The sequence below is a fragment of the Neovison vison genome, chromosome 11, assembly GCF_020171115.1.
Source record: "Neovison vison isolate M4711 chromosome 11, ASM_NN_V1, whole genome shotgun sequence".
NCBI lineage: Eukaryota > Metazoa > Chordata > Mammalia > Carnivora > Mustelidae > Neogale > Neogale vison.
Window position 1 is genome coordinate 151,880,244 of NC_058101.1, and position 12,040 is coordinate 151,892,283.

Genomic DNA, 12,040 nt, shown 5'->3' on the forward strand with positions numbered 1-12,040 from the left:
TTTACCTTAGATGTGAGGCCTTAGAGCACGTCATAAGCAAACAAACTGCCCCTATTTATCCTGTGGCACAGATACATTTCAGAAAAAGGTAGCAAAGACAGGCAGAAGTTCCCATGGGCCCTGCATTATTAGAAGGTTGCTAAATAAAATTAATGTAGTTTTTAGGAAGAATCCGTTTAGAAGGGGAATATTTGTGCCAGACTGGTTTTTAAAATGTTATCAGCAAGAAACTGATTCATGTGAAATATTTCCCGAGCAGCAGCATGGTATAATAGGGCAGTATGAATTTTGGAGTAATAGAGACCTGGGATTAAGTAGTCAGTTTTGTGATCTTTGATGAGTTAACTTCTTTGAATTAAGGCTTAGAGAGGAAAATAAAATAATACAAATAAAGGAATCTCGAAAGGTACCCAGTAACTGTTTGACTCCTACTTATCCCTTTATGTCCAAGAAGGTGGAAGGCAGTATGGATATGCTGCCTGTGTTATGAACAACTTTAATTCACTTCACTGGTAAAGGCCTTGTCTGTCCTCTGCATAATTTCCCTTTGTGTTGTAGCTGTTACCATTTACCTTCTCCTGTACAAATCTTTGTTTTAAATTTTTTTCAACCACTGCTAGTCTTTTCTTTTTTTAAATTTTAATTGAATTTATAATCTGAGACTCTTCAAACTATGTGGGGTTCTAAAAACTTTTGATCCCAGAATTTATCTTGTATATTAAGAAAAGTGTTGTGAATGGGAAGATTTCTTTATAGATTTCTTTCTGAATAAATTTCACTTTTTTCTTTCTCCATTACAACTTTTTAAGTGTCACTGAAATTTAAAAAAAGAAAGCATTTGTTCTGTGAAAGGTGGATGCTGCTCAAATACAATAATAAAGCAGCTTTTGTTTGCCATTTTTCCTGAGTTTTCTTTGAATTTGGTATGGATGTAGAGAAGTCGACACCACCTTGTTAACAGTGACTGAAATTTGTTAGAGAACTTACCAGAACTAATCCTTTCTTTTAACTCTGGTGGGAAATAAGTAGTCCTCTTTGATTACTGGGTAGCTCATTGCCATAATACAATGCCTAGTTGGAAAATGCCAGAAACTTTCCAAATGGGAGGCCATTCTGAATAGCTTACTCATATTAGTGGTACCGGTGTTTTTTTAATTCTTCTGAAAAAGAAGAAACAGTTTCAAGCTGGAGAAAACACTGTATTCTCTAAATATTTTGACTCCATTTTCTATTTAAGAGAGGCAGGTTTTTTTGGGGGGTGGTGGCAGTGGTTGAATTGCTGGCCTCTTAGCATGGAGCCAACATTACCAGGCATCGAGACTAGGAGGGACTGGCAGCTCTCTCCCTTCTGGAGAAATGGCACTATAATGAGATGTCGTGGAGTAGTTTTGCTACCTGGGATGCAGATGTACCTTACCCATTTTGTTATAATTAACAGGTCCTTATAAAATTAGCTGTAGGGTGATTCCCAGGCAATCGCTCAGATTCCAGTCCTTCAGAGAAAATGATTTGAAGTCAGCATTTTTTAATCAACCCAGGAACCCCACATACCATTTCGGAAAACGATGGACAATTTGTGCTTCCCTTGTGCTCAGGTTCTTATCTAAGCATTAGGCATAAATGCTAAATATCTCTGAGCCCTAGGTTTGAGGGACCCCTAGAGGGGGCGTCTAGACAACCCCTAGCGGGATTGTCTTAGGGGTGCCTACTGGTATTTGTATATTAAAATTCCTCATTCTTGTCTATTATTTAGATAACAAGGGAAACTGAATTAGATATGGCTTAGAGTATATGTGACCTTTACTGCTACCAGCCTTGGATACTTTAATTGCTTTAAATTCTCATCAGTTCAAATAGGGTAGGGCCTGGGCAAGGTGATTGGACTCCACCCAGAGAGATGGAAGAAGTGCCATTAGTTGAAGTAGCTGTCAGAATGGTGTGGGGTTGCTGAACAGATGTGGTGATGATGGGTGACCGCTTTGTCTCTTGCATGTTTCGTAAACAGTTGAATCAGGTTCCTTAGCTCTGGGAGCATAACAACAAAGACTATCTAATAGAAGTCAAATGGAGAGAAGTAGTATGCCAAGAGATTTGAAAGCTGGTCCTTCCAAAAACTCCTTACTGGGTTGGGTATGACCACTTTCATTGCATCTTAAGGCTGTTTCACTGTTTTCAGGTCTCCCTTGTTTCTGATGGTATGTCAGTGGTTTCCAAATTTTTTTTTCCCCATATGGAATATATTCTTATCTCTGGGTGCTTTCAAGACTTTTTTTTTTTTTTTTACATTTTTTTTCAGTGGTTTGAGTATGATATGCCTTGGCATAGTTTTCTTTGATTTGTGTTCTGACTGGGATTCACTAAGCTGCTTAAATCTATCAAATTTTTTTTTTTAGCATATACTGGGAAATTTTTACTTCATTATTTATTCAGGTATTTTTTCTGTTCCATTCTTTCCTCACCTTTGGGGGCTCCATTATATGTATATTAGACATTTTGATTGTGTCCCATAGTTCTCAGTGTCTGTTCATTTTTTTTTAAACTTTTTTTCCTATTCTGCAGTTTTGATCATTTTTAAAAAAGATTTTATTTATTTATTTGACAGAGAGAGATCACAAGTAGGCAGAGAGGCAGGCAGAGAGAGAGAGAGAGAGAGGAGGAAGCAGGCTCCCTGCTGAGCAGAGAGCCTGATGCGGGTCTTGATCCCAGGACCCTGAGATCATGACCTGAGCCGAAGGCAGTGGCTTAATCGACTGAGCCACCCAGGCGCCCTTGATCATTTTTCTTGATTGATAAGACTTTTGTGTCATCTCTACAGTTAAGCTCATCCAATCAATTTTAAATTGTAAATATATTTTTCAATTCCAGACTATCCATGTTTTTAAAATAATAGTTTCTGTTTCTCTGCTGAGATCTCCTCTTTTTTTCCATTCTGAGTATGCTTTTTACTTCATTGAACATAATTATAATAGCTACTTTAACATCTTTGTCTCCTGATTCCAACATATAGGTCACTTGGTGGATTCAACTGAATTTCTTTTTTCTTGAGAGTCATGTTTTTCTGGTTTTTGGTACATCACATAGTTTTGTAGAGTGTGAATATTATACTGTGAAGACTGTGGGTTTTGTTTTAGTTCTCTGAAAAGTATTGATGTTTTAGTTTTTGCAAGCAATTTCTTCAGTTGAACTTAGACTGCAAGTTCTGTCTCTTGAGCAGCAACTCAAACGTGAGTTTGATCCTTTTATCTTTTGTTGGTCTGCTTACAGACAGCACCAAGCATGCACATGTGGCTTAGAGGGGGCCAGAGACTGGATAGTTTATACATAGAACTTAGAGCTCCCTCTATCTGGCTCTTTTCTGGAATCTCCTTTCTTTCTGAGGGCTGTTTTTGACTCCCACTCTTTCCTCTTGTTCTTCAGGCCAGAAAAGACTTGGATGTTGTATGTGAGTTTAGCTGTTCTATATGCTGCTGACTCTGGCCTATTGTCAGGATAAAAGAAATGGTGATTCTACTCATGTTGGTAATTCCTTCCTAAATTTCAGCTCCTCTCTGGAATTTGCCACCTTCTGTTCACTGTCCAGTGCCTTCAGGTAATTGCTTTCTTGGTATTTTTGTCCAGAGTTTATAGTTACCATCTGTAGGAGGTTTGGGTCTGTTAGGAGCTTCTTCAGCCATCCTGAAAACAGAAACCTCCAAGTAATCCTTTTGATACATAGCCCACACCAAATTTTGGTTTGAGTTATTACTTCATTCTGATTAGTTAACACATCTACCTCACTCTGCTTTGTATTCTGGATAATAGTAATAAATAGGGTGGCCTTGTTTGGAGCTTTCTGTGGAAATAAGAACATCAAAATCTGTCCTTTTTGAGTTTGAAAACTTGGGTTGCTATGAAGGAGGACGTGTTTCAGTAATTAGTGGTGTGGTCTTGCTCACTCAAAACCCCACTCATCTTCACACTGCATACTTACTCATTTCTCAGTCTTGTGGGCAGCCAGTTCTCCAATTCTTAGTTTTTAATTCTCTTCTCCATTGAAGTGTACAGTCAGTATACATAATGTGCCTGGGAAGGCCTCTGTGAAGAGGTGACATGTGAGCAGAAGCCTGAGTGAAGTGAGGGAATGGGCTATGTAAATTCTGGAGGAATATATAGAGAATAGCAAATGCTAGGAGCTTGTCATGCTCAAGACATGGCAAGAATGCCCTGTGTTATGTGAGGTGGAGTGAGCAAGGAGAGCACTTGAAAGCAGGTTGGAGAGAGTAGAAGTCAGCACATGTAGGACCAGGTAGGTCATGGTAGGGATTAGAGATTTTATTCTAGGTATGTTAGGATGCCATTGGAGGGTTTTGAGTGAGGAGTAATATGATGTGTGTTGGACTACGGAGAAAAGAGCAGAATAAACAGTTCAAAGGCTATTTATTATTGCAGGAGCCTAGGTGAGGGGTGTGGGCAGCTTGGACCAGGGCAGTCGTGGTGGAGAGGGTGACTTAAGCATATCCCACCTCCCTTGTAGACTTCAAGGTCTCTGTGGAAGTGGTAAGGCCAAAATGTGCTTGTTCCAAATGACAACTATATAGAGAGATAGGAGAGTATTTTTCACTGCCTTTTTCCCCTCCTTCTCAGCCCTTGATACTAGAATTGGAAAAGGAGAATTCTGTTTTGGGAACCTGATTTCATGCCGAGGTGGTTATTGTGCTGTCAGTCATCATGCCAGTAGTCAGCTAAGGGAAGAAGAAGGAAGACTAGAAGAGAAGTCAGTGTCATTAATATTCAGGCCTGGGTCTCTGCCAGTCAGGCTGTTAAAGGCTTTACTTCTGGCTAGACCTCAAGCAACAGTACAGGTAATTCCAAAGGCTATTCCTTAGAAAGTTGATACACTTTATTTTTATCTGTGCCCACTCACCTTTAAAAAATATTACTTGAGGGGCACCTGGGTGGCTCAGTGGGTTAAAGCCTCTGCCTTCAGCTCAGGTCATGATCTCAGGGTCCTGGGATTGAGCCCCACATCGGGCTCTTTGCTCGGCGAGGAGCCTGCTTCCCCCTCTCTCTCTGCCTGCCTCTCTGCCTACTTGTGATCTCTCTCTGTCAAATAAATAAATAAAATATTTAAAATATATATTACTTGAGTATATCAGATGATAATTTCCTAAAATTGTGATTTTGAAGCACAGCTAATAGGAAAATCCCTGCCTAGCTTTTCTAGGTCCAAGATTATACAAAGTCTGGTATACTTCATTAGGTGTTGGTGTATCTGGTTTTTTTTTGGGGGGGTGGACATCATTTTACTTACTAACTTGGTAATTATAGGTGTGGCCCTCTTTTTTTCTGTTTGAGAAGGGGCTGCATGGCTGCAAAGGAGAATTGTGTAAGACAAAGCTACCAAAAATCAGAAATTGATAGCAAGAATCATAAATGTAGGGCGCCTGGGTGGCTCAGTGGGTTAAGCCGCTGCCTTCGGCTCAGGTCATGATCTCAGGGTCCTGGGATCGAGTCCCGCATCGGGCTCTCTGCTCAGCCGGGAGCCTGCTTCCTCCTCTCTCTCTGCCTGCCTCTCTGCCTACTTGTGATCTCTCTCTCTGTCAAATGGATAAATAAAATCTTTAAAAAAAAAAAAAGAATCATAAATTGCTGAAAAGTCATGTTGCATAAATGATTTCCTAATTGCTACAAATCAGTTCTTTAGGTAGAATCTTCCCCTCTTAGTCTATATGTACTCTTTTTATTAATTCAAAGTAAGGAATCTAAGACTGAGAATTTTATTACTTTAGGTCACTCAACTAATTAATATTGAAATTAGAACTTAGGACTTCTGAACCATGTTCAGTGCATATTTTTACTAAATTTGAATTTCTTGAAAAGGCATGGGATGTGTATGTATGTATATGTGTGTGTGTGTGTGTATGTATGTATGTATGTATGTATATGTATGTATATAAAATGTTCACAAAATAAAACAGGAAGAGATTGTGTTAATCTTGTGTAATAATAAGAGCTAACAAGTTTTGAGCATTTTCTGTGTTCAGCACTGTGTTGTAGTCTTGCTATGCATTCTCTGATTTGATAGCAGACCTCCAACCTATGCTACCCACAGTTCTTTACCTACAGTTTCATAGGGAGCATGTGTTAACTTCTCTTATATGAGTTAAAACAGACTTATAACCTAAAATATATAATTTTTAATACTGCAATTGACCCAAATTTAAAGAAAGTTGTAAATAGAAAACCAGTTCAGTGTGTTACCTTACTCTTTTTTCTTTTTCTGTGCTCTTCCTAACTTTTTGTCCCCACCACTTGGTGTTTATTGAATGAATTCCTTGAAAAACTAATATATCTTAATGCTCCTTGGCCTTTATCTGTTGATCACCATCCCCTCAAGCTGTTTCACGTGAGTCCTCACAGGTAGGTAGTAAACATGACCATGTGCTTGCTTCCTTTTGGACCTCATTTTCTTGATTCCTGAGCTCTGCGATGGGTTACTTTTTTAAGTTGGAGGAAAGGGAAGGATGGAGGACAAAAATTAGATGGTGTTTACCTAACTGTCTATATGATGCCTTGACATAAGGTTCATTTTCAGAAATGTATTCATTACAGAAGTGCATTATACATGTGTATGTATTGTGGCTGAAAATTGCTAGCTTTGGCTGAACAAAATTTGATCTTAAAGAGAAAAAGGAGCACCCCACTGACTCAATTGCTTGTGTCCCAACTCTTTTTTTTTTTTTAAAGATTTTATTTATTTATTTAACAGAGAGAGATCACAAGTAGGCAGAGAGGCAGGCAGAGAGAGAGAGGAGGAAGCAGGCTCCCCGCTGAGCAGAGAGCCCGATGCGGGATTCGATCCCAGGACCCTGAGATCATGACCTGAGCCGAAGGCAGCAGCTTAACCCACTGAGCCACCCAGGCGCCCGTGTCCCAACTCTTGATTTCCGCTCAGGTCATGATCTCAGGGTTGTGAGATGGAGCCGCACCACTGCGCCTCAAAACTGCGCCTCTGCGCTGGGCATGCCAGCCTCCTTAGGAGTCTCTCTCTCCCTCTCTATAAAAAAAAAAAAAGAGAAAAGGAGAGAAAGGATAATGTTATAAGGATATTTAAATTGCTGAGTTAAAAAAAAAATTGCTGAGTTTAGTAGGTGGCATTATGTGTTTGCATGATCACTTTATATTTTCCACCTACATTTTCTTTTCTCTCTGTTTCTTTCCAAGATTTATTTATTTGAGAGAGGGTGAGCGCACATGCATGTATATGTACGTGTGAGCCAGGGGAGGGGCATAGGGAGAGGGAGAGAGTGAGTCTCAAGCAGACTCCCTGCTCAACATGGAGCCTGACACAGGACTCCATCTCGTGACCTTGAGATTATCACCTGCATTGAGATCAAGAGCGACCACTTAACCAACTAAGCCACCCAGGACCCCCTCCACATACGTTTTCTAATTTTATTACTTCTTAGGTATGTTTTACCTTTTTGTGCTCTCTGTTCTTGGTCTGCTTTATGACTTGTGTTAATTCACATAATCTCTTCAAGCCCTATTTTTCTTGCTTACCAACTTCAAAGACCTTCCTATGGCTGGTCATGAGCTGTTTTTATAAAAGATTCCATATTTAAGTATTTATTCTATTTGAATCCAAATTTATCCTGCTATATTTAAGCAACTATCACTTAATAATTGTTGACATGTGCTATTGTTCCTTGTTAACAGCAGTAACTACTTATATTTCCACACCTTACATATTAAGAGATATTTGCTAACTATTAATTGGACATCACATTTATTATGATAACTAATTAAGTATTTATTATATAAATTGATACTTTCCTACTTCATGTGGGTTTGCTGATTCTGTCTGGATTTAGAAGCCAAATGCCTAGTTAGCATACTAGAAGAAAGGATCCTATTAGAATAGTAGCTCTTTATCATTTATAAATTCCAGAATTCCTCAAGAACCAATTTGAATGTTACCTGAGGTTACTAAAACTGTTTTTTGATCATACATACACTTGCATACATTTGCATATGGTAGGGCTCCAGGCTATGATTGCTGTACTGTTCCATGGTGACAGGAAGAGAGTTGCAGTGAGAGAAAGTCAAGGCTTTTATGAATGATGGTAAACAGGAGAACTAGTGAAGCATCCACAGGAAGCATTGTATGCGAAACAAGAAAAATGAATGTTACTGAGCATTGCTCCTGACTTGATAGTTGTAGGTTGATGGATTGTTTTGCTGTGGAAAACTAGATTAAATACAAGGAAGTTTCAGTATATAAAATGTTGTGGTTTTGATATATAAATTTATTGTCTTTATTCCATATTCTGAAAATAGAATGGACAGGGCTAAATTGGGTCTTATTTCCGAGTCAATTGTTCATTCATTCATTTATAAAATGTTTGTTGAACACTTGTTGGATTCCAGGGACCATAGGCTATACATTCTGGTCAGTGTTGTAACCAGTAATTCACTCAGTAACGTGAAGGTCAGTCTTCATGTTCACAGGTTACTAACGTATAATCATAAGGCATGAAAAAAATAGCCAATTGAGGAAGAAAGAGTTTTTAAATTTGAAAAACAAAACAAAGAATGTCAACAAAAATGAGAATATTTTGTAAACACGACTTACTACTCTGGATGACTCATTTCTTTCATGTATGATCTGTCATTTCTCAGACTCTTAGAGGCCAAGCTCCTCTGCAGGTCTGCATTACAAATATTTAAGTTTTTTTGTCTTTATGATTTTGGTGCCAGAAGGGATAACGGTTGGTTTGCTGATTACAGCCATTAAGCGCTGTAGCTTGGAGGCAGAACTGTTAGAAGAAAGCTTTTACTCTTTTCCCCTCCTTAATTTTAGTTTATATGTGCAGTGTTTATAAGTGCAGAAATCCTTTTGGTTAGGAGGAATAACAAACTACATTTATTCTTTGCAGTTTGGTGTACTGTTTTCTGATTGTTGACTCTAAATCAGAGTGTCTCAGCAGTAGCCCTGATGGTATTAGGGTCGGATGAGTCTTTGTTTTGGGGCTTGTCCGGTGCTTTGTATGATTTACCAACACACCTGGCCTCTGCTAGCTAGACACGAGTAGCTTACCTCCTTTCTTCACCAGTTGTGACAACCACAAATGTCCAAAGACATTGTTTTAAATGTTTCATGATGGGCAAAATCACTCAGAATTGAGAATCCCTGCTATAAATTCTGAAAGCAGACTTATTGACCACAGTTGTTTGTAAGTTAACCAGAAATAAGCTGCTGCAACTCATGATGTTGTGTTTCTATGAATCCTTAAATTTTTTCTTTTATTCTGATGACTATTGCACCAGTTCCCTAATCCTTAAAATCTTGCTGCCATTCAGCCCGTTGGAGTTGTGCCAGGATGAGCAGAAGTAGTATGTGTACTCTATTTCTGGAATCCATAGTAGTTTTTTTTTTTTTTAAGATTTTATTTATTAGAGAGAGAGCGAGCACTCATCAGTGGAGGCAGAGGCAGAGGGAGAAGGGGAAGCAGAAGCAGGCACCCCGCTGCTTAGGGAGCCTGATGTGGGGCTTGATCTCAGGACCCAAGGATCATGACCTGAGCTGAAGGCAGATGCTTAACAGACTGAGCCACCCAGGCGCCCCCATAGTAATTGTTCTTAATGGGCTTGCCTCTTAATGGACTTTAATAAACTTGATAAAAACGTGGATGTAAAATCTAGGCTAAAACACATTTGGTATTAGATCTTCAATTCCAAGTCTTCTGGTGAACAAGTAGATCCTCTTGATTTGGTTTACTTTGTAAATTGGATAAAAATTTTGGATATGATCTAGGCATCAGATCACGACTATTTTAGTTTTTGCTGTTGCTTTCTGTTTTTAGAGTGAATTAGGTTGTTTATAAGATTGTCAAGTTTGGCTGATAAGCAAGTTCCATTTCTGCACACAACATGGTGCTATATACATTTAGCAGAGAGGCTGCTTCCTTACCTTCACACAACAAGTAAGTAGTAGAGTTGGAGTTTGAACTTAGGCTTTTCTGATTGACTCCAAAGCCGCCTTTTTTCTTTACGGACCCTGTCAAAATAGGAATCACCTGGGGATTTTGCAGGTTCTGACTTGGTAGGTTTGGGGTAGGCCTGCATTTCTAAGAGAGTCCTCAGGAGGACAGCGAGGCCCCTTTTGCTGATCTTTGGGTCCACTCTGAGTACTAAAGCTCTGTGCTATGTTCCTGGATTACTAATTTTACTATAGATAATCCTCCTGGTGTCTGACTTGCAAAACTGATAATCTACAGTTGAATAGTCAAGAAATGGATTTTTCAATTATTTCTTCTTCATTTTAAGCTATGTGCATTGTTGCTAGAGTTGAGGGGGCAGCTTTGTTTCCCTGAACTGGCAAAATTGCAGTTCTGTATTAACTGAATGAAGGATCAGGGGTAGTTTGTTGGATGTGATTGAGCAGACAGATGCCATAGTCCATTGATTGTAAGGTGGACATTATTAACATTTTAACATCTCTGAAATTGGGTGCATTGTAAGATAGATGGCATTTTATGGTTGCTAAGGTTGGGGTTTGGCTTCTGCTACTTCTGGCCACTTTCCTGCTCCTTGGGAATGGAGCCCAGCAGCTTCTATGGTGAGTACTTGATCATCTCCCCCTCCTTGTTCTTTACCCCCCACCCCCAACCCAGAGCCCAGTGCTTTGTTCTGTAACTGCTGAATCTGAGCTTGGAAGATGAGGATTTTTACACTGGTCAAACATGCTTCAGGGCAGGGTGGAATCTGTGTCTATAGCTTTGTTCTGACATATGTTTTCTGTAGTAGCAAATCTGTTATAGATCCTCTCTTGTCTTGACTTGGGAGGAGCTCCTCTGGGGGTGAGGCAAAGTCTTAAAAAGCTCCTTAATAGAGTAAACATTCTAAGTGATAAACTATTTCACATGCTTTCTTGTTTTGCAGCATTTTTCTTCTTTGATGGTACACAGTTAATAATGCATTTTCCATAGGGCTTTGATTTGATGAGAGTTCTAAATTTAATAGGAGTTTAGCAGAAAAAGACTGCTTTGGAGTTAGAAGGCACAAGTTAGCGTCTGGCTCTGCCATTTGTCGTTTGTGTACAGGGTGAGAATTGGACCATATGATCTCCAAGGCCCTTTGAGCTCTGAACTAATTGGATTCTAGGTGTCTTAGAATGATTTAATTGAAGTATGCGGACTGTGCTCTAAGAACATAGAAGTGATTAATTTTGAAAAGGGAGGAAGTGACAGGAGGTGTGAGAGCTCAGTCTCTAGGGAGAGAATAATTTCAGTCGAAGAATAGGAGAAAAAGTATTTTAAACTGAAGAGACCATATTTGTGAGGTCATAGGAGGACCTTTGAAACCACTCATAAACTTCTAGATCCTGCGTATAATTCCATTGATCAAGCTAGGTAGAGCTTATTCTCAGTTTAAGCTTCTATTGTAAGTAAGGCAACTCAGGACATCTGGGTGGCTCAGTCGTTAGGCGTCTGCCTTTGGCTCAGGTCATGCGTGGTCCCAGGGTCCTGGGAACAAGGCCTACATCAGGCTCCCTGTTTGGCGGGAAGTCTGCTTCTCCCTCTCCCACTCCCACTCCCCCGCTTGTGTTCCCTCTCTCGCTGAGTCTCTCTCTGTCAAATAAATAAATAAAAATCTTAAAAAAAAAAAAAGGTGACTCTTCCAGTCTTTCTAAAAAGATGATTGCTCAGGAAGTTCTTGGTTTCTATTTTTTTTGAAATAAAATGATAGTTCCTCATCAGTTGGATTAATTAGATATAGATACCATAAAAATAAAATGAGCTATTAAAGTACTGAGTATGATCATCCTCATTTGAGTATTGGGCAAGGTGATTAGCAAAACTACTGCCTGCATTGTAATAAACTATGCTCATCTAAGGTAACGTCTAAGTTAAAAATAGTTGTTGTTGTTTTAATAATGTAGTTCTGTTTGGGCACTAATCTTTGTTTTATGAAGAAAATACTGCTTTGCATATATGGGTCACTTTGGGTAGAGATTCTCTGAATAGGGATTTGCTGCGGACACAGCTGTTAACTTCTC

The 12,040-nt window shown here is 39.2% G+C and overlaps 1 protein-coding gene across 1 annotated transcript in view; it reads left to right on the forward strand.

Annotated features, from left to right (window-relative positions):
- Window positions 1-12,040, forward strand: part of EXTL3 (exostosin like glycosyltransferase 3) — an 86,124-nt gene that overhangs the window by 53,373 nt on the left and 20,711 nt on the right. The window lies entirely within an intron of this gene.